The sequence below is a fragment of the Meles meles genome, chromosome 4 (assembly GCF_922984935.1).
Source record: "Meles meles chromosome 4, mMelMel3.1 paternal haplotype, whole genome shotgun sequence".
Lineage (NCBI taxonomy): Eukaryota > Metazoa > Chordata > Mammalia > Carnivora > Mustelidae > Meles > Meles meles.
In genome coordinates, this window is record NC_060069.1 from 140,281,135 (window position 1) to 140,305,559 (window position 24,425).

Consider the following 24,425-nt stretch of genomic DNA (forward strand, 5'->3'; position numbering starts at 1 on the left):
TTAATATTGCAATGAACTGGCAACTGATGAAAGCTTTAAGCAGTATTTTAGAATGCGATTCAAGCTTGCATGATTCTTTCATAGATCTTTTGTAACAGCATTCCAAAATGCTCCCCAAAGAAAGAAATGGCATTAAAAATGTTAAAAATTTACCTCCCATTATCTTTATCACAAATCTGAGAAATATAATTCATACAAGGATGTGATCTCTGTTTATAGATTAGTAAATCAAAACCAAGAGATGGGCTAGAAGACTTGTTAAAAAATTATTTAATAAGAGAATGATCATTAAAATAGTTGTGTCTAATGTGATTTCCATTTAAACAAATTATGCCTTTTCATTTCTCAGGTAAAAATTAAATCTTTGACTTCAATTTATTCACCTTTCAGGCACTTTTTTTTGAAATTCAATTATGGGGTCTTTCACCAAGTAAGCCAAGATTTAAGGTTCTAGACATTTAACAGAGATTTAATGTGACTAGAGATGACAAAAGCTCTCCAAAAGCTCAGGTCTTAGCCTCTCTAAGTAATCACCTAGAATAAAAGGCATTATACATGCTCCTGAAGATGTGACAATTTGTTTTAGTCACAGAATAGTGTTATCATCAAAGAATAGTTCAAGAAACAAATACAAGTAATATTTAAAAAATTCTAGTTATACAAAATATAAAAATTGACAAAAATTTTCAAATTTTGAGAACTTAATCCAAATAACACTTCCTAATATGCCTCTCCTTATTCCTTTATACCTTTTACCTTGTCAAGTCATGTCTCCTGCCTAAATACCATGAACATGTCTCTACTGCCACAGTTCTCTCTTATCTGTGAGGAATATGTTCTAGGACCTCAGTGGATGCTGGAAACCATGGATATATATGGACTTATATGCCATGTTTTTTTCCTAGACATGCATACATGTGATAAAGTTTAACTTAATAAATTAAGCACAGGGAGAGATGAACAACCAATGAAAAATATAATTACAGCAATATACTGTAATAAAAGTTATATGAATGTAGTCTCTCTAAATATCATATGATACTGTACTCATCCTTCTTCTTGTGATGATGTGAGATAGCAAAATGCCTACATGATGAGATGAAGTGAGGTGAATGACGTAAGGCATTGTAATGTAGCATTCCAACAATATATCAGAAAGAGGATCATCTGCTTCTGGACCACAGCTGACCACGGGCAACTGAAATCATGGAAAGTGAAATGGCAATAGGAGGGGATGACTGTATTTCTTAACCATATGTCTTTTATCATTTAATGACTGTTTCTTTCTACCCAAAGCTTTGCTTGCTTTGCTATAGTCCCCAGATTCTTCTGTGTTTAAACCTGCCAGCCATAACTGGAAATGACAGATCGGCCTTAGAAGTTCCTAGGAGTAACTACAGAATGGAAATGAGTAGATAATTAGAAACTCCAGGTAGAATGCATACAGTATGAGGGAAGAAACAGGAGCAGTGGAAGGAGAATCACTGGGATTTTCATACATTAGTAATTAACACCTTTTATTCTGCTCAGGATCATTTATGCTCTTTGGCTTTCAAATTTCTATCTTTAGTTCATATTTCCATTTCTCTGACACTATGTCAATTTATTTCTTATTTTTCCATTGGGATATTTAAAAGGCAGTTGACAAAACACTCAAAGTGAACGTCATGAAATACTCCTTCAACACCAATCTGATCTTCCCATTGGTTTCTATATTCTATGGAAACCACTGCTGACATACTGTTGTACGATACAGAATTCAGTATTCACTTTTGATACCTTACCACCTCCAACACCCAAGTTTATCTCCCATCATGTTCTGTCAATTTAATGTCCATATCTTTTCAGGACATTTTTCTCAGTATCTACCACTCCCACCCGAAGTATCACCATATCTTTAAATTTCACACTAGCTTCTCAGTTGATTTCTTTTGAATTACTATTAGCTTTCTGAGTATATTATCTACAGTTCTTCAAGGGTGAATTTTTTTTTTCAGTATTTAAATTTATTTATTTTTTTCAGCATAACAGTATTCATTGTTTTTGCACAACACCCAGTGCTCCATGCAATACGTGCCCTCCCTATTACCCACCACCTGTTCCCCCAACCTCCCACCCCCGACCCTTCAAAAAGGGGGGGATTTTTAAAAAGAATAAAATCTTTCAATGACTTCCAGTTTTATTAGGCTAAATAACTTTATCAAGACCTCCCATGTCAAGTGATCTAATTCTTGTCCACCTCTGTCATGTGATTCTGTGCTTCCTCTACCTTTTGCTCCCTATAATCTAGTAAGGACTAAAGCTCCTTATCGTTACAAGCCCTTTATTTCACTTCTGTAGAAGGCATTTTCATTTCTTCTGTTGAAGATCATTATCCACTATCTTCTATCAGGAATGCTCTCACTCATTCTCATAGGAATTAGGAAATACAAAGCCAGATAAGAATTAGTTGATCCAGATGAAGTAGTTAAACATATGCTGAAGTTATTAACTAAACGGAACTAGTGGTCTTGAGACTTCCTTAACTTAGAATTATGGTAGGAGTCAATTTTCATAGAAATAGAGAAATGATCATTGTATTTAAGTATAAGGGATTTTTGATAGAATAATAATTTTTCTGATGTTCAAAATGGGAAAACAGAGAAAAGAGGCCCAAACTGAGAAAATATTTAATTTGTAGAAAATGTTTTTAAAAATCATTTCATGTGATAAAATAAAAATATCAAATGACTAACTTATCTGTATAATTCAGGTAATATTTATCCTTTTGTTTTCCTAGAAAAGTATTGTAAATTACTCTCTGCTAAAATAATTATATAAAATATGATTTCAATTCTATTTTAGAGCTCATATAAAAACTCTTAGAGCTAATCTACAAGGACATATTCAAATTTAGTTCCAGGGATGAGGATATTTGGTTTCAGTTGTATTTTAGAAAAAGGGTATTGGTTAGATGACCTATGGAAACCCTTCACGCTCTATAATATTATGAATTAGTTTCTTCCTTCTTCACAAAATTGAATCAATTTAACTCACGGTTCTAGTCACAGGAATAAGAAACACGAAGTCTAGGGTCTTTGGAAAGGGCTTTGCTATTGACCAAATTTTTGACCCTTGGCAAATTGTTAAGTTCTCTATTTCTGATTTTTTTAAAAATGGCACTTCCCCAATGTACTCTTTAGAGCTGTTTGAGTGTTGATTAGATAATGTGTAAAATGCACTATTGTAATTTAAATATCTCTTGTAATGAATTAACTGGAAAGTTTGTGTGTTTCCCTCTTTTAAAGCACCACTATGTAAAAGAATAGGTTTAAATAATAGAAGATTCTATGACTAAAATACAAGCAGCAAAGAAAGGAGAATAGACATGGGATGAAAATTGGTCTTCTTCTTCTTTTTCTTTTTTTTTTTTTGAATGCACACCTCATCGTTTAAAACTAAGTATCCATCCATAGTAAGATAAACATTTATTTACTTAGACTGGATATTGTCTAAGTACAAGCACTAGTAGTATATGTATAATAAAATGTAACATAATGAAATAAAATAGAGAATAGGAACTTGTACATTAAAAATGCATAATATTAAATTTATTCCTCAATTTAAAAATAAAGAGTTTAATCTTTTTCTTCCAGCCTAGATGGATTATTTTTGTTCCCTTTTGTTGCATAGAGACCAGAGGGGAAGAGCAAGGAGAGAGACCATGCAGATCTTTCTACTCCAAGTAACAACTGTGACTTTATTCCATTTGCAATAGAAACCCCAGTGAAAGTTTTAAAACACTGAAATGGCAAACTGACTTGCATCTTCAAAGAAAAAATGCTGACTCCTGTAAATGACACATTAAATAGTTTAGGAATGGAGACAGGAAAATAAGTTTGGTAGCTATTGCAGAAAATTAGTTAAAATAAGAAGAAAACTTTAAGTAGGATCCTGGCCATAAAAATGGAGAGAAGAAAAATAAAAGTAATCAATAGAGAAGATAAAAGAGCCAGGAATTGATATATGTGATGTTCATAACATATGAGGAGAAGTAAGATGGATTTGAGAATTATTGAATATTTGTGCTGTTGACTAATTTTTTTTTAAGTAGTAAATACCAGGCCATAATCAATTTCCTAGAAAAGATTGAGAAGGAGAGAATATTAGTTCTGTTTTACACAGGTTAATTTTGGGATGTCAATTCATTATCCTGATGCAGTTCTCTAGCCTAGATCTGTAAATTGATCTGAGGATGCAAATTTGAGTCAACAGGGCTTCTGGACAAAGATGCAAATGCAAATCCAAATCAAAATGAGACATCACCTCACAGCTGTTGGAGTGGCTGAGAACAGAGAGACAAGAGATAATAAATGCTGGCAAGGATGGGAATACAAGGGATCCTTGTACACTGTTATTGTGATGCAAACTAGTACACACCTTTTTCATTTTACCTACATTTTTTAGAAAAGTGATTGTTTTTGCTTTCTTATTATCTATGTGGTTGGATCTGAAAGGTTATGTGAATTTTATACTTGTATGTCTAAAGAGAAAATATAAATGCTAAGGCTTCAAGAGTTTAGAGATGCTGTGCCTTAACCCAACCCCAATGATTTAAAATTGCAAGAAGCATTATAATCTATGTCCATAAGCTGTCTGCCTCATGTTGACCTAACGTTTCCTTGTGCATTCTTCTGATAAGCATGTTAGTAATTACTCCTTTTAAGTTAATATTTTATATTTATTTTATGTCATACAATGTAAGTTAGATTTGATAGTAAAAATAGGAGAATTTGGAATGTACCAACAAATAAAATAGTTATAAAGAATAATCCATGATTTTTCCCAGGATTCATTCTATTAGTTTTTATATTTATTTATTTAATAACCACAGAGGAGGTGTTCTCCTAGCATTACAACTTAGTAATTGATAGATCAAAGTTTCACTTCTCAGGTAGACCAATATCCACTTCTCACCAATATCCAGTTCTCCTTTTTAATTTTTTTTAATTGTTTTCCTGTGTCCTTGTAGAAGACTGACTCATCTGGCATATATAATATAAGCATAAGAGATATGTGACATTTGGACTTGAGACAGCAAAGAAGGCTTCATGATTCTTCAGTCTGTTTCCTCCTATAGAGGCATCGTGTTGAGAATAAAGATCCATGATATTAAAGCCACTATGTTCACTGAATCACAGCATGCAGGATCAGTGTCCTGGAGAATTTGTATGAGTCAGAAACTAATTCTACAGTATTAATTCAGGTTAGTTGGAAGATTGATGCTTCTTCTGGGACTGATACTTTTCTGAACCAATATCCTTGTCATCCTGGTGATATTTCTCTTTAGCCTCTAATACAATTGAATGCATCTGTATTTTTTTTTTTTTTAGAAAAACGTTTCCTCGCTTCAATTATGAACAATTCACAAATAGAAAATGTACATATTTAAAGTATACAATGTGATGTTTGGGAAACATATACATTGTAAAATAATGACCATAATAAAGCTATGTAACATATCCATCACCTCACATAGTTATCTGTGTGTGTGTATGTGTGTGTGTGTGGTAAGCACTATATGTTCTACTCTGTTAGCACATCTCAAATATACAACTCGGTATCATTAACTATAACCATCATGTTGTATATTAAATCCCCAAAACTTACTCATCTTTTCCCACAACTTCATCCTTTGACCAATGTCTCCTCATTTCCCCTTATTCCTAGTCCTTGGCAATTACTATTTTACTCTCTACTTCTCTGAGTTTGCCTTCTTTAGATTCCACTTATAAGTTAGATCATGTAATATTTATCTTTCTGTGCCTGGCTTATTTCACTTAGATTTCCTCCTCCTCCCCCTCCTCTTCCCCCTCTTCCTCCCCTCCCATCCTCCCCCTTCTCCTCCTCCTTCTTTCTCCTCCTCCTCCTCCTCCTCCTTCTTCTTCTTCTTTTTTAAAGATTGATTTATTTGAAAGAGAGAAATACAGTGAGAAAGGGAACGCAAGCAGGAGGAGTGGGAGAGGGAGAAGCAGGCTTCCCGCCAAGCAGAAAGCCTGATGTGGGGCTCAAACTCAGAACCATGACCTGAGCTGAAGGCAGACACTTAATGACTGAGCCACCCAGTGCCCCTAGGTTTCCTTCTTTTTAAAGGCTGAATAATATTCCACTAAATTAAATTCCATTAACTTACTTCTATTTAATTATAATGCTATTCTGTGTTGAGAGAATGGAAACGTGTAAAGAACAAAACTCTCTTGCACTCAGGTTTGGAAAGAACAGATGCTGCCCAGGTGCCACTGATCAAGGGACTATAGAACTTGGTTCTTCTGTTTCTTTTTTCTTTTTTTTTTTTAATTTTTTTTTTGCTACAGCATAAAAAACAAAACAGAACAAACAGACAACAACAACAAAAAAAGTGGCATGCTTCTCAGTAGTAGAATGTGTTGTGAGGTTGATTGCCTGGCCATGACAGAACAGGTTTTAATGACTGGGTTCACCACTGGACAGTGGCAGATTATGATGCTATCGCAGCCCAGGTGATTGGATCAGCAGCCATAGCTATGGTGATAAAGAGAAGGAACCAGGGATTTCTCCCTGCAAGGACTTCTTTTTTTTTTTTTTTTTTTTTTTGCACCTAAAGTTTGTATACTTGGAGAGGAAATTCAACCTAAGTATACACCATTATAATTATGATATTAGGTATAAAAAGAAATGATTATGATGAGAAAACATGAAAATATTACAAATTTTTAGAAAGGTGACAAATACTACAAACATCACAATCCATGAAAATAAAACTTTTGCTAATTAACTTTAGTCTGAGACAGTGCTGTAATGTTTTTCTACATTTTTGCAGCATATGCTTAAATTACCAACAATTATGTTACAGTTTAAATATATTCTATAGAAAGGATAGAAAGATCTTTCACTCATGGTTGACCAAAATATGTCTTTAATTTATCACTTGTAAAAGTTAACTTCAGATTTATTTCTTATTTAGATATTTTCCCTTTCAGATTTACTCATCCAAATTTTATGATTATTTTAAAAAATATTTTTAAAAGGTCCTCATGAGTTTTTTTTAAGTTTTTAACTTTTTTAAAGTAATTTCTACACCTAATGTGGGGCTCAAATTCATGACCCTGAGGTCAAGAGTCACATGTCCTTCTGACTGAGCCAGCTAGGCAACCATAGGATTATTATTATTTGTTCAATTTAGAAAGAAAACTTCTGTCGAGATGTTTTATGGGGTCTCCAAGATGTGTAAGAATTTTCCAAAAGACAAGTTTCTTGTGTCATTATTTCAAACATTTTTTTTTTTTCCTCCTCTGTTACTCACATGCTAGGGACAGGTTCTGGAGGACAGTCACATGGTGTTATAACTCTAACCCTGCACATGAATCAGCACAGTGGGCAAAAGAAGCATTCTTAGAGAATATTGTAATGGTGTGGATATATTGGGAGAAAGGAATCATGTATAAAAAGAGAAATCTAGAGGGAAGTCACTGCTAAATCATGTAAATATATCCTACTAAACTCAACTAAATAGATATCCCCCTCAGCCAGATCCCAGCAATCACTTTGGCCAACACAAGTTTCACTGTGTAGAAGGGAGGGAGCGGGGAATTTAAGAGGTAAGAGAAGGCAAAGTAGAGAAGAGAAGAAAGATATGATGATTGTGTCAGGGAAGCAGACCAACAGATCACACACACACACACACACACACACACACACACACACGTAGCATGTGAGAGATTTATTTTAAGGAACTGGCTCACATGTATGTGGGGTTGGCAAGTCTGAAATTTGTCAGGCAGTCCAATAGGTTAGAAAGGGTTTAATGCTGCAGTTTTGAGGGAGAATTTTTTTTCTGGAAACTTCAGTTTTCATTCATAGGCCTTCAACTGACTGAGTCTCCCTTATATTTTGGAGGGTAATCTCTTTACTTAAAGTGAACTGATTGTAGATGATAGCCACATCTATGAAATAGCTTCAAGTAATACCTAGAATTCTGCTTAAGTAAAGGGGTACTGTAACCTAGACAAGTGGACATATTAAAGTAATTTATATGTGCGAAATTCATGAAAGAGAGTAACAACATGAACACATTGCTAGCCTTAATGATAAATCCATGACTATCTCATAAATTTTTCAGAACAGAAAATGCAGGACAGTAGTGGTTAGCTACAATACCGAGAGGCATTGCATTTTGAGATAAAGTTTCAGAACATAATAAAAATCCAGTGTTGTGCTTTTGTGTCAGGGTCTGACACTGGAATGGCTCCTTGGGGAAAACAGTTAGGTGCCTTTGCAGATGATGATTTTGGACTTGATCCTTTATCTTTTAGAAATTGAAATTATATTCACCTTAAGAGTAGTGCTTAAGCAGGGCATAGATCTTAGAAATGACTTGGTAGTGGCTTAGTCAAGGAGTCCCTTTATTTGAAAAAGCTTCTGTAAATTACCACTGGAAAAATAACAAAGGACATGGCTGTAAGACCCGGAGTGATTGAAAATGACAAGAGTCTGATACTGCACATTGTTTCATTTTCTATTTGTTATTCATATGCAAACTTATTTTGCAGCTTAACCCTTCAATGAAAAATAAAAATTCTTTTCTAAAAAGAGTTGAGAGAGTTGAGATTATGGGAAGATGGATATAACTAGATGATTAAATGCTTCAATATATTGAAGAATTCATGGGAATGGAAAGAGGTTCAGTAAGAAGAGGTAGGAAAGAGAAGCAATAGCATAGCAAGAGTGAGAAAGAACATACATATTTTAGCAAAAACAAAATTTACAGTAGGCAAATGAACTTTAGGGCCGTTGAAAGAGGAATTGACTTTTTTTAAGGCACAAAATCCTCATAGGGAAGAGAAAAAGTTGTTAAATATCAATTTACATTAGATAAGAGTTTTGCAATATAGTACAAAAAAGAACTCTGAAACTTTATTCTGTTACTGTAGCTAGCTTATGCTGTAGAAGAAAGAAAAGAAATCAAATGTATTTATTTAATCTTTTTTGTCAGTAATACCCAGGGTGAAGAATTCATTTGTAGCTTTTTCGCCACTGAGTTGCATCTTAGAACTTCACATATATTAAAGTGAAATGTAATGCCTTTTGATCCTAAGACTTCAGGATACAGTTCACTTCTATTTATGAAAAAAAAGATGGTTTCTGCATAATAAAAATGTCACAGAAATTGTCTAAGAATCTATTGTTTATCAAAATAAGGATTTTCACTATTTTTCTTCATAGAATATATCTATTTAAATTTTTTAATTTTTATGTGACTCACATTTCCTTTCACATTCAGTTACAGAAGGTAGATAAGTCCTCATAACTCCAATGTATTTTTAGAAAAAATTTAGGAAATTTTATTACAACAGCAAAAGAAAATACTTTTGTATTTTCCTTTAAGCTGTCATTGGGCTAATATTTACTTTTTAACCAGATAATGATCAGCTATAGAATCAAATGTATTTTGTCTTTAAACTTTTCTACTCTTGAAAAAATGCGCAGTATAAAATGGAAGAAAACTCAATGAAAAAATATAGCATATTAAGAATTGCATCAATTTATACTTAATAAAAATTTCAGAAACCTGGATCATTAATGCATTAATGGAGACTCAAAAAGGATGAGTGAAGAATACATTAAAATATGGATGAACCTTAAAAATGTTAGGCTAAAGGAAAGAAGCCAGACATAAAAGGCTACATATTATGTGGTTTAATTTCTATAGAAAGTCCAGAATAGGAAAATCCATAGAGAGAAAGATTGTCTCCACTATCTCTGTTGCAAGAGAAGAGAGACATGGAAAGATTAATGCCAGCAAGTACATGCTTCTTCATGGAAGTGACACATATCTACTTCTATCTGCATATAATGTCTGTTTCATAGCAAATAACATGGACACGTCTACCACGTGAGGTGAGACAGTGCAGGTCCCCTATCTCAGAAAAGCCAGACAGCTTGATGAATGGTACTAGGTTCTAAAATTTTTTTAAATGTCACATTTTTAGCTATGATCATCTGTTACTTAGTCAAAAAGTTTATTTTATTTAAAAATACTTCTCTATCAAGAAAGAAAAAAAGAACAATAATTAGTGATAATCAGTTCATCAAATCAGTTATAAAATCAGTTTATTATAATCAATTTATAAATGTTAAGAACAAAAACAATTTTATAAACCTATCATCAAACTCTATACTTATCAACACTTTTAGTATGCAGTGAAAAAGGATGGAAAGTAAAGATAAGTCTAATCAAATTGGTTATCTTCAAGTTACAAATAACACTTATTCTAGTCATATACTTTTCTAGATTCCTCCCATAAATTTTCTAAAATGCATATTTATAATAAGCGATAAAGCATTCAATATTATTTTTAATGTGATCAGTGTTTTTGAATTGTGCATTAATTTTTTGACTCTTTACTGACGTAGTATTTTGATCTCATAAATGATATTTTGTAATCATTATTAATGCTTATAAAGGACAGAATTACTATAATTTCTTCTTATAATAATATACATAAAATTTTAGTAATAATATGGTTAAAACATTTTTATGGCCAAAGAATAGTGTAGTTTGGTATAGATACATGTGTAATTTATGTTTATTTATAATGTATATTTATGTTTCTTCACTTAATTTGAAATAATGTTATTTTTAGATACAAAGCAGGAAGTAGTAGGGGAAAGATCAGTAAATAGGATTAGAAGCGAAAAGGACCTATGCCAGCACCTAGAAGGAGAGAGTCCTATGGAAGAGATCACCTTGAGAGGCAGTGATAATTCAGCCCAGAGACAGAGCCAGCACATCACTATGTTGGGTCATGGATGGACCCAGGAGAATAGATCCTGGCATTACCATGCTCTCTTTTTCTATCACCTTCTGGGGTTCCCATTGGCTGAAATTTTTTGGTAGTAAATGTGCATGGGAGCTTTTTGAAGTTGTCATATGGACTTGAAGACTTTGATAAGAGGGTAGGATGGAGAAGTGTACCACGAAGGCAAAACAGAAGCTATTTGGAAAATGTAGAATCACCAACTCATACTCAAAGGAAACCTACCGGAAACATTTTTTTAAAAATTTTTTCAACATAAGGAAAAAGAAAAGGAATAAGTAATTTTTAAGAAGGTAACAGTGGTTAGAAAGCCTAATTAAAATGATAATGCATTAGTAAGGAATTATAAGTTTTCTCCAAAGAAAAACTATTTTGGAATGAAAAAGGCATCATGTATACGAATATAGAGATGCATCATGTATATGAATATTTGCAGAATAACTCCATAATTTTTCGTTTTTGCCTATAAGTTCAGCGTGGGAAGCGCAAATCAAATCTGTACATTAAAAAGGGACAGATAAATGTAAAAGAAAATAATCCTTTTTCTTCAGTAAATTACAAGCAATTAAAACTTTTGGAGACAATTTCTGTATGCATTGGATGTGTACAAAATTTTCTTTGCCCAGTTAAATAAATAGGCACAATTTAAGGGATGACCTTAGAGAACAGAAGAAAAGATATAAATTAAGTAACCATTTAGATAGTTTAAATGTGGAAACAAGGCACTTACTTTGCATGTAGATCGTAATTTGCTTCACTGCAGGTATTAATTGTGGCAAAGACTGCTTACTGAACTGTGTAGATTTATGTCCCCTTTCTGTTGTGCAGAGTTGAGGGAGTTGTCCACTGGCCAGACACTTCATTTCCCAGCTCCCGATAAAACCCTGATACCACTGTACACCGGGTGGTAGACAGGAGTGCTCTGCACATCCCTGAGGGGCTCAGGGGGTGACTTCACAATCCTCCAAAATTTCTCTTTTTCCAGACAAACAACTAAATGCGGGGTACTCTGAGGACCTGGGGCATTGTGGCGCCATTAAATGATAAGAACTTCAGTCCTAGAGTCATCACTTAGTGGAGAGATGTCCAGAAGGACCACTTGATGAGAAATATTAGCATTTTACTTATGATGGGAAAGAAAAAAAAAATGCTGTGTTAATGCACCAAGACTTTAGAGTTGTTTTTTTCAGTAGCTAATGCCAATTATCCAGTCTAAAAATGTGGGTGATATTAATTAAAAGAGGAAAAAACTAAAATAAAAAAGGAGTCAGAAGCAATGCTAGACATAATCAGTGCTAATGTTTACATATACCATATATAATATTTACGTTTATATAATTATAGGGTATGTATACTTTATACATATAATAAAGTGCAAAAAATCTTGTCTTCTGTGCACAGTCTGTTCAAAATCGTTCTACGAGTTTGATTCCTTTTAGAAATTGTATTTTGCAGTCTAAAATGTACATCTGATTCTATCTTTGTAGATTAAATTTTTCTATTACAATTTTCAGCTTTTAATCATTTTGCTTGTCATATATTGAGCAAATTAATGATAAGTCATTGTTTGTACTAATGTCACTATTAGGATTATCATTTTGTTTATATTCATTACTCGTCACCATTTACTTGCCTTTTTGCATGTCTGGTAATTTTTTTGAAAGCCATAGCATCTTCACAGTCTTTTCTGCCATCTAGGCCTTTCCCTCTCCCTTTTAAGAATATAGGGTAGGGGCGCCTGGGTGGTTCAGTGGGTTAAAGCCTCTGCCTTCGGCTCAGGTCATGATCCCAGGGTCCTGGGATTGAGGCCCACATCGGGCTCTCTGCTCGGCAGTGAGCCTGCTTCCCTTCCTCTCTCTCTGCCTGCCTCTCTGCCTGCTTGTGATCTCTGTCTGTCAAATAAATAAAAAAAAATCTTAAAAAAAATATAGGGTAAAGGTCTGATCTCAAATACAGATTGAAATTGTTTGTGTCTATAACCATTTAGATAGTTTAAATGTTCAGTCTTCATAAGATTCAATCTGGTCCCTCTCTGTTCTTGGGGCATGCTCTTAGGACATTTCAATCTTTGGATTGAGACTTTGTCAGATCTCTCTTTCCTCAGCCCAGAAAACCTGGGAGATTTTGACCTGAAGAAATTTTATGTTTAGCTCTCCAGTTCCCTGATTCCTCCTGCTTCTAAGTCTTTCAGATATGCTGAAGAGAAAATTAACTGTGTTTTGAGGCAGGCTCCATTTCTCTGGTGAGATTTGTGCTAAGTATGACATAATCATAGGAGTTATTGGTTTACTTGTAAACAAAACCACCAGCTTGCAGATGGAGATTCAGAATTTGTTCCTTGGAGAAAACTGTCTATATTTGGGCATTTTCTTTTCTTTCTTTCTTTTTTTATTTTTTTTTTTTTAAGATTTTACTTATATATTAGAGAGAGCAGAGCAAGAGAGAGAGTACAAGCAGACAGTGGGGAGGGACTCACCATCAAGCAGGGAGCCCAACATAGGGCTCGATCCCAAGACCCTGACAACATGACCTGAGCTGAGGACAGACACTTAATTGACTGAGCCACTGAGGCACACCTGTATTTGGGTATTTTCAAGTTGTCTATTTCTTCCACCAGCCCTGGACAGTTTTACTTACTTTCAGTCGAGTTCTTCAACATGGAGCAAGTCTGACCCAGAGCCAAGCCCCTCCTTGGTCCTAGTTTATAATTAGCCAATGTCACCAAGAAGAAAATAGTCAATAATAGGATAATCAGCTCTCCTAAGAAGAGTCCTCCATATCTGGAATTCTAATTCTATTCATTATTTCTCTTAGTATCTAGGACATTATGGTTTTTGGCAATAGACTGAGCTTTTCTAATTGCTACAGTGGAACTGTTAATGTTCTCATGATCTACACAATATGAATATGAATATATGAATTAAATGCATTATGAAGGTCATATACATGAGTCAAATGTATTCTGAAGGTCATAGGTACATTAATAGAAGTTAACAGCTTCTGATGTGTCTCATTGTTTCTAATCTTAGTGTACCCCATGTCAGAGAACAATCTCCCAAAAAAATAAGGCATGGTCCTTTGAAATATAAATACATTTGTGGTGCTTCTTCAACGTTTCTGGTGGCTTCTGTGCACATTTAAATAAATCCATAGTCTCTTCTCTGGCTTAAAACATTGTATTTATATGATTCCAGATGGGCATTCTGACTTTTTAATTTCTAGAAGTTCCAACAGGAATTTCATATCCTTAAAATAGGTTCCCATTATTAGGTTTTCCTATTATGACACCTATCACCCATGATTACAATGCCGCACCCAAACTCTATCCTACATTTTTACCCTTGCTTAACACCCACAGACCACATTTTAATGTCTGAAAACCCCAAGCTTATTTTCATCTCAATTCTTTCTTTTTTTTTAAGGTTTTATTTATTTGACAGACAGAGACCACAAGTAGGCAGAGAGGCAGGCAGAGAGAGGAAGGGAAGCAGGCCCCCTGCCAAGCAGAGAGCCCGATGCGGGGGGCTCGATCCCAGGACCCTGGGATCATGACCTGAGCTAAAGGCAGAGGCTTTAAACCACTGAGCCATCCAGGCGCCCCTCATCTCAATTCTTTATCATTTGCTTATACTTAGCCTACAACTGTGGAACTGGCCAGCTAAATCATTACTGTTTAAGAATTCAGTCATTTGCCACTTCTCTGAACACCTTACTGAAATTAGCCTCTTCCCATCATGCTCAACAACACTATTTTATTTCCTTTATAACACTCAACCTTATCTGATGTTCTTTTTTGTATTTGTCCATTCTCTGCAGCATACATCCAAAATGTAAGGAAAGCTGTAACAAACTTTCTTGTACCATTTCCTTTTGCCATTTGTCAAATTATTTTGTTAATAAATATTTGAGGTGGGTCAACTTTTATATCAAAGTTCATATTACTTTGTCTTTGACTCATTTTGCTATGTTTTTAGGGAAATATTTTTTTTTCAATTTACATCTATTCCAGGAGAATGTGGAAGTTCAGTAAAGTATTAAATACAAGGAAAATAACAAAATATTATATTGTTTTTTATTTAAATTCCACGATCTTTAGTGTTCAGTGATTAAATATTTTTGGATATTTTATATAAGTAGAGGAAAGTTAAATTTGAATTTCCCATGTCTCAACTTTTTATGCCTAAGAAAAAATTTTACATAATAGAGAACATTTTCCATATGTACACAGATCTATCTTTGTATATTACATGACTCAGATTCAAAATACAGTTTATATGAGTGAACCATTCAAATTCAAACCTACACAATGAGGTAATAGTGACTAAAATAAAAATGTTTTTGTAGTTTCAAAGTACTTCAGAAAAAATTAATTAATTCAAATATAGAAATGAGGTTTTTTAAAGTTTTTATTCAAGTTTCAGTTAAATAAAGTGTAATATTAGTTTCAGGTATTCAATACAGTGATTCAACACTTCTTATATAACACCTGGTTCTCATCACAAGTTTACTCCTTAATCTCCATCACCTATTTAACCCATTCCCCGCCTACTTCCCTTCTGGTAACCATCAGTTTGTTCTCTATTGTTAGGAGTCTGTTTTTTGGTTGCCTCCCCCTCTCTTTGATTTTCCCTTTGCTCACTTGTTTTGTTTCTTAAATTCCACATTTGAGTGAAATCGTATGGTATGGTACTTGTCTTTCTCTGACGTATTTTATTTAGCATAATACTCACTAGCTCCATCCATGTTGTTGCAAGTGGCAAGATTAATTATTTTTTATGACTAAGCAATATTCTTTTTTATGGCTCAGATATCTTCTTTATTCATCAGTTGATGGAAAGTTGGGCTGCTTCGATATCTTGGCTATTGTAGATAGTAGATAATGCTGCTGTAAACATCAGGATGCATGTATCCTTTTGAATTGGTATTTTTTGCATTCTTTGGGTAAATACCTAGTCATGCAATTGAGGGATCATAAGGTAGTTCTATTTTTAACTTTTTGAGGAACCTCCGTACTGTGGTGTACAGTGACTGCACCAGCATGCATTCCCATAAACAGTGTAGAAGGATTCCCCTTTCTCCATATTGCTACTCACATCTGTTGTTTCTTGTACTTTCATTTTAGCCATTCTGACAGATATGAGGTGATATTTCATCATAGTTTTGATTTGTATTTTCCTGATATCAGTGATGTTGAGCATCTTTTCATGTGTCTGTTAGCCATTGGGACGTCTTCTTTGGAGAAAAGTCTATTCATGTCTTCTGCCCATTTTTTTTTAATTGGATTATTTGTTTTTTGGGTGTTGAGTTTGTAAGTTTATTATATATTTTAGATATTAGCCCTTTATCAGGTATGTCATTTGCAAAGATCTTCTCGCATTCTGTAGGTTTCCTTTTAGTTTTGTTGGTTGTTTCCTTTGTTGTGTAGAAGCTTTTTATTTTGATGAAGTCCCAATACTTTTTGCTTTTGTTTACCTTTTTTGCTTTTGTTTACCTTGCCTAAGGAGACATATCTAGAAGAAAGTTGTTACTACTGATGTCAAAGAGGTTACTGATTGTGTTCTGCACTAGGATTTTAATGGTTTCCTGTCTCACATTTAGGTCTTTAATCCATTTTGAATTTATTTTTGTGTATGGTATAAGAGAGTGATCCAGTTTCATTTTTTTGCATATTGCTGTAGTTTTTCCAACCACAATTTGTTGAAGAGACTGTTTTCCATTGGATTTTTTTTCCCCTGCTTGTTGAAGATTACTTGACCACACAGTTGTGGGTTCAGTTCTGGACTTACTATTCTATTGATGTATATGTCTATATTTGTGTCAGTACCATACTGTCTTGATCATTACAGCTTTGTAATATAACTTAAAGTCTGGAATTCTGATCCCCCCAGCTTTTCAGAGTTTTTTTGTGATTCCATATAAATTTTAGGGTCGTTTGTTCTAGTTTTTGAAAAATGCTGTTGGTATTCTGATAGGGATTGCATGAAATGTGTAGACTGCTTAGAAGTGAATTCTTATTTCCTTTCCTAGATTAGATGGGGGGATCAAAAGAGTTTATTTCATTTTAATGCCATCAATTGTATTTATTACCAAGGCTTATTATTCCTTAGTAAGACCAAAAATTGACATATGCAGTTTTAATCCAAATGCTGACTTATGAGTGGTATGTTTCATATTTTTCTTTTCTCTTTCTTACTTCACCTCATCATTATGACTTCTAAAAAAATTCTTAATGAAGCAGAAATATGTTTGTTTTCTGTCAATATGAAAAGTACCTATTACAAAATAAAAAAGTCCTGACTTTACCCCTGCCCAAATATCACATCTTCTAAATATGAATTTGATGCAGCTGATGTACCTGCATTAATTACATCTGCTGCTTTCATCATTAAATTCTACCCACTGCTTAATGCCTGGAGCTTCAAAAATATGAAAATTAGCTAAAAAACTCTCAAATTAAAGAAAAAAATGAAGCTTTGAAAACATGTATTACCACCTATAATCTTTTATAGTGAGAAAAATCACAGCCTCCAGCCATACATAGAATACATGAAATTCCTTAACAGTTGAGGAAATTTAAATTAAAGGAAATTATTGGAGAAAAGTTAAATCTATGTTGTGTTGTTCGGTCGAATGAAGACTAAGAGAATAAAATAAAATAATGAGTGTCATAAATGTGATGTTTATGGCCTGAAAAGAGGACTCATTTCAAAGTAATTATGCATTCAACTATACATAACAGTAGAAAATTTTTAAATAAGGAATATTTAAACTAAATTTAAACATTAAATGGAGGTGATATGATTGGAGATGTGTATATATATATATACACATATATATACATATATAGAGAGAGAGAGTTTGAAATATTCTCCAGAATTTGGAAATGTATGTAGTAAATACATAGTAAGCTACAGATTAATTATTTTAGACTCCAAAAAATGCTAAAATGTTGTTTCTAACTGTAAAGTATTACTTCCAATATAACTTCTAACATTTCTAACTGTAAATTAATTTACATTTTCCAACTGTAAATTAAAATTATTAGGTGATAGTTTCACCAAAATGAACCATATATAATATTTAAAATATATGTATAATTTTAAAATATGAATAATTTAAAAAAATATATATACACATTGCATACATGAAAGTGAGTCTTTTAACCTATTTATCTTCAGTATGTGAAGATTATGGAACAAAGAATACACCAGGAGGGATATAAGTAGGTAACCATAGATATTATATTGCAGTTATATCTTTAGTTTTAAAAACCCCTTTTACTATACAGTAAATATACATAAGAACTATATCTTCTCCTTAATGCCATCCACTGAAGATAGGCTTATTGATTTTATTTGTCCATTATGAAACATATTAAAAGTAGAATTATCCTTGAAACCAAAGTCAAGTTATACATAACTTATGGGAGTTGATCATAGACACTTCACTTTTTAAAATGAAATAAAATGCACATGTAACATATTAGTTTCAGGTGTACAACATAATGATTCCATATTTGCATATACTGCAAGGTGATCACTATAATAAGACTAGTTAATATCTATCACCATACATGGTTATAAATGATGAGAACTTTTAAGATCCCCTCTCTCTCTCTCTCTTTTTTTTTTCCCACTTTATAATGCAAGGTCAAATGCATTAGATTAGCACCACCTCTATTCAGATGTCAGGGTCTTGGTTAAGGGTTTTTCTAAGTGAGATTCTTTTCCTATATGCTTGGCTAAATATCTCCTTTTTCCTCATTTACAGATTACTAAGATTCCTTTAGTCCAGTGAGATTATTATCTTCACTTTCAGAATTCATAGGTCCATTTTGTTGAATTGCACATTTTCTCCCCACCATTCTGCCCAGCAGCATCCTTCATAACACTACTAACACTACCATTGTACTAGTTAAGTGAATCATAGATCCTCCTCATTAGGAGTTTGAAACATTCTCCAGAATTTGGAAATGTATGTAGTAAATACATAGTAAGCCACAGGTTAATTTTTTTAGACTCCAAAAAATGCTAAAATGTTAAGTTTCTAACTGTGAAGTAATACTTCCAATATAACTTCTAATATTTCTAACTGTAAATTAATTTACATTTTCCAACTATAAATTAAAATTATTAGGTGATAGTTTCACCAAAATGAACCATATATAATATTTAAAATATATGTATAATTAAAAAATATGTTTCATTGTATTGGAACACAAATTTCAAATGATATTACTGAATTTTTAAAAATGACTTTTTATGTGGCTACTATGCAATTTAAGTTGTTGTCTGATATATACAGGCTTCATAGACTATTAAGACACATAACCTGATTCATCAACTAAAATTTTATTCAGGATCTGAAATCAATGGCAGGCTTAATGCCTTTTAAAATAGATAGCACTGTTTTAATTAAAAATGTCAGCAATGTAATTACTCCTTAAGCAAAAGGCCACAGAGAGGAAAATTGGATGATACTTAAATTGAGCATATGAGAAAATTAATTTGCGTTAAAAAAGTAGCAATTAGACATTTCCATGGCAGCATGAGAGATCACAATTTTGTCTTTTACTCTTTTGCAAAGTAGAATTTTTTTTTTGTATTTATTTATTTTAAAGGAAAACTAAACCAACAGAAGTATGGAAAATAGCACTAGTTGCAAAACCCCAAAATGCACATTATCTTAAAATATTTCTAGGATATGTCATATTGCACTTAACCCTTTCAGTCTTTTGTTTCTTTATTCCCAAAATAGATTACTTAAACTAAAAATTTAAATCTACTTCCAGTATAAAATGCTGAAATATTTATAGAGTTCTTGTGGTTTCTTTGATGATTGCTAAATATGTACTGCTTGATATCTGATGAGACTGATCATTTAGCATTTAGTCAGCAAGAAGAAACAGTTGTCTTTCCCCTAAATTCCACTACACTATGTACACAGATTCTTCATTCTCAGTATCCCTTTATAGTTTATAAAAAAGGAATTTCAAAATAAATAATTGTCTATTTATATGTAATCCTGACATAAAAACCTCAAAGAAGACATAGCTGGATTTACTTGATTGAAGTACTTTTTTTTTGTGAATCATAATTGTTGCATTATAATTTTATAAATACAATGAAAGTAGACCCATCATTTAGACACATTCTGCAATGAATCTTTAGATTTACTAGGATCAATCTCTATCTCGTCTTTTAATGCTTACTGTTTCTATTTTCCAATAAAGACTGTGCCATAACTGATAGATGATGACGTACATGGTTATCTAGTAGATTTAAAACACCATACCATCTTACTGACCACAGGTCATAGTCATGATCATGATCACCTTTCCTTATCGTTCACCTGGGCCAGATTTCATACCACAAGGAAAAAAGTAATGATACCTATTTTCTTTTTATCTAGTTATCAAGGATTGTTCTCGCTCTGAAACCTTGTTTCATTCCATTGCTTCTAGAGAAAAGTAAGACTATACCATGTGAGCAAAAATATTCATGTGCCAGTTGTGCCATATTTTACTAACAATACATATAGAATTATGTTATAAAACATTAAAGTAATGAAATAAAACGTTTCTGCATAATATGAAATATCCATACACAATTAGTGGGATCTGACTTGAAGCCTTATATTATTGTTGAAGAGCAACGTTTAAATGTCACTAATAATTGAGGTATTGTTTTCTTATTTTCATACTTTGATACACTTCTTGGTTTAAGCATTTATAAATTTTCAACCGTTTCAAATCAGTCTAACATCATCAAAAAGTCATTTTTTTCTTCTAAAAAAACTTTCCATTTTTTTCTAGGTATTTATGAGATAACATTATTTTAAAATTCACTTTTTCTTATAACAGATGTCGTCAGAGGTTATTTTTCTTTTTTCAAGTTTTTATTAAAATTTGTTAATTAACATATAATTTAATATTCATTTCAAGTGTAGAATTTAGTGATTCATTATTTACATGGAAAACCTGGTGCTCATCACAAGTGCCCTCTTTAATTCCCATCACCCATTTAACCCAGTCCTTTACCCACCTCCCTTTCAGCAATCCTCAGTTTGTTCTCTAGAGTTGAATCTGTTTTCTCATTTGCCTTCCCCCCCTTTTTTTTCATCTATGTTCATCTGATTTGTTTCTTAAATTCCATATATGAGTGAAGTCATGGTATTTGTCCTTCTCTGATGGACATGTTTCACTTAGCATAATACTGTCTAGCTCCATCCATGTTGTTACAAACAGCAAAATTTCATTATTTTTTATGGTTGAGTAATATTCCATTATAGATATACCAGTTCTTCTTTATCCAGTCCTCAGATATTATTGAACTATAATGTCTTCTCTTGGAATCAAATGGGTCAAAATTTTAGGGGACAAGAGTGATAATATGATGATGTCTTGGTAATATAAGATTATGCTTGTACTGTATTTCTTTTCATGGCAGCCCTGTTTGTGGATTTTTCAGGTGGCATTCATCCTTATCCATCAATGATTAAATCATAAAGGAAATGCAAACATAAATTTTTCCTCAAATTTTTCAGTGTTGCCTATCATTTGAAATACCTTTAAATTTCAGTTCTTTAAGTTATTTACTTTAAAAAATATAACTTAATTCCCTTTATTTTTATTTTTTTCTGGAAAAGAAAGACTAAAGTACTGAAATTTTGTATACTTACACTTGTTTGTCTGTTTTGGATTAGGTCAAATGTGAATATCTGAAGGCTCTCTCAGGGGGACCAGTAAGGTAGGGCTGACACAGAAATATATGCCTGTAGCTATAGTTAAAATATAAACATCAAATTAATATAAAATATAAATAAAAATATAATATAAAATATAAATAATGATAAAAGTATATAAATTTAAATTAAAAATTGATAATTACAAGAATATATGGGATAAATGAAAATAAAGCAATTGGGAATGGATGTGCCATGTGGTCATAGGGAAATTAAGGAGATACAATTGATAACGGGACTCACCAGTGATAGGATGGTCAGAGAAAGATGATTCAGTGAAGACACTTGAGAAAGAATGTTCAGAAAAATGGAAGTAAAAACCTTGATGCCCTGAAGTCATAAAAAGAAAGGACAGCATCACAATATAGAAAGACATGCCAATAATATAAAATAATAATTAAAATGTATCCATTCGATTGAGTAATTGGTAGGTTTATGGGGGTCACATTTATGAGTCATTCACTGCAATGGTAAAAATGGATGCTTAAATGCAGTAAGTGAAGAAAGCTGATGAGGTGATAAACTGATTATATAGTTTGGATAACCTTCACTGGCAAACTAAATGTAGGCAAGGAAAGAGCAGAGTAAGTATTGGAGGAAGGAGGGGTGTATAGGAGGTTTTTTTTCATGGAATTTATATTTTGTGTATTCAGGAAGAAGCATGATCCCTGACAGAGAAAATATAGGTGGTAACAGGAATTGCCTACAAAAATAATCATGTAAAATGAATAGGTCAAAATTTTGACACAGTTACTTTCAGTAAAATTATGCAGGTATTACCCAGAGCTGATACTTACCAAGAATAAACTATAAAAGAAGTTATTTATAAGACTCATGTTTGGATTGTGACCTGACATATTTCCCTTTGTCAAAATACTTGCATACTAAATTTTACAACTCTGAATAAAATGCAAATGGCACCCCTCAGCTGTACCCAAGCTTCCTCAGTAGTAGTAGTGCCTGTGTCTGGGTGGTGGCCATAGCCCAAAGTCATACTAGGCATACGGACGTTTGTATAACAATACATTTACTCTGTAATTGGAGCATTTTCAGCATCCCACTTTAAAGGTCAGGGCATTGTCATTAAATACCTTTTTGTGGGAAGTCTGTACTGGACATTCCTTGGCTTGGATTCTTCTGTTTATGTTTATCTCTATAAGCACAGAGATTAATTATGCCTAGATAGGGCCCTGGAAATATTCAACACTCCTATAGTAATTCTATTATATTAGGTAATCTTTACAATTTCAGTTTTAACTAGTTTACCTCCTCTTTTTAAAGAGTGACAAGAAGTATTGGTTGATGGTATTGTATTTATCTCACCGTTTCATGGGAAAACACTAACATTTTTGTACCTTTAAAGATGTTAGTTTTTGTCTATCAAGTCAGTCTACGTTGTTTCTGAAAAGATGAAAAAGCAATGAATGACAATCTCTCTAATATGTATGCAATTCTTCATAATAATAAAAAAACCAAAAAAACCCTCAACTGGTGCAACTGAATGTCACTGGAAAAAAATCCCCTAGAGAAATGGAAATCTGATACCTTTATGAGAAAAAAATATATATTTAAAAGGCTAATCTGTAATTCTGCTACTAAATGAATTTGAATATCAAATGTGACTGAAAAAAGATTTTCCTTGTGTTAAGCAGAATTTTAAGATGTCCCTCATGACCTTACCTGCAGGTGTTAGTCTCACGATTATGTCATGTTACATAGAAAAAAACGTTGCAGATGTAGGTAAGATTACTAAAGAGTTGACCGTAAAACAGAGAAATTACTCAGATGCTGCTAATCTAATCACATGACTCCTTGAAAGCAGAAAGTTTTCTCACTGTTGGCAGAAGATGAAGTCAGAGAGATTTGAAGTACAGGAAACATATAACATGCCACTGCTGTCTTGAAAATGGAGGGAACATACAAAAAGAAATGCCAGTGACATTTAGAAACCAAAAGCAGATACTGTCTGACAGCCAGACATGGAACAAGGACTTCAATCCTAAAATGACAAGAAACTGAATTCAGCCAACAACCCAAGTAATACTGAAAGAGAATTCTTCCCCAGAGTCTCCAGATAAGAACTCAGCATCTTGACTCAACATTTTGACTTTGGCCTTGGATATAACTAAACAGAGACCCAGCTGAGCCTGTCTGTACTTCTCATCAACAAAAACTGTGATATAATAAAAAGATGTTTTTCAAACCATGAAGTTTAAGGTAATTTGTTACTCAGTAATAAAAAAAATCTTAAACATCTCCCAAACAACACTCTCTCAAGACAATCATCTTATTTCATAATTTAAAACAGGAACAATTACCTCTCATAATTATACTATAATAGGTCACAAAAATGACCCCAGTGTATGATTAACTTCTATTAGCATTCTATTATTCTACAGACATTTCAAAGGTTGACACCTTTACCAAAAAATAAATGCAATTATGGCAATTTAAGCAATCAACAAATACTTTATTTCCTCATTGATGAGAAGAAATGCACTATTAAGCTAAATCTCTTCACTGGTGAATTTGCGTTTTCTTTGGTATTAAACTTAAGAAAAAAATGAATACCCACCCCTATATTTGATAGACTGTATTATTTCCCTAAATTATTTCTATTCTGCCCAAACTTTCATTTTACTTTCATACACCTCATAGACTAAACATGAGACTGACTTTGGCAGATGGTCAAAAAACAGAATAGTGTGTCAAGCTCTAATATAAAGGCATAAGAAGTATGCCCAGTTTCCCTCAGTCCTTTTGGAGGTTTTGCTACCTTCTGTGATGAAGCAGGTCCCAGGTAAATGTGGGCAGCTTCAGCCTGGATTCTACCTTCAGCTGTGGTCC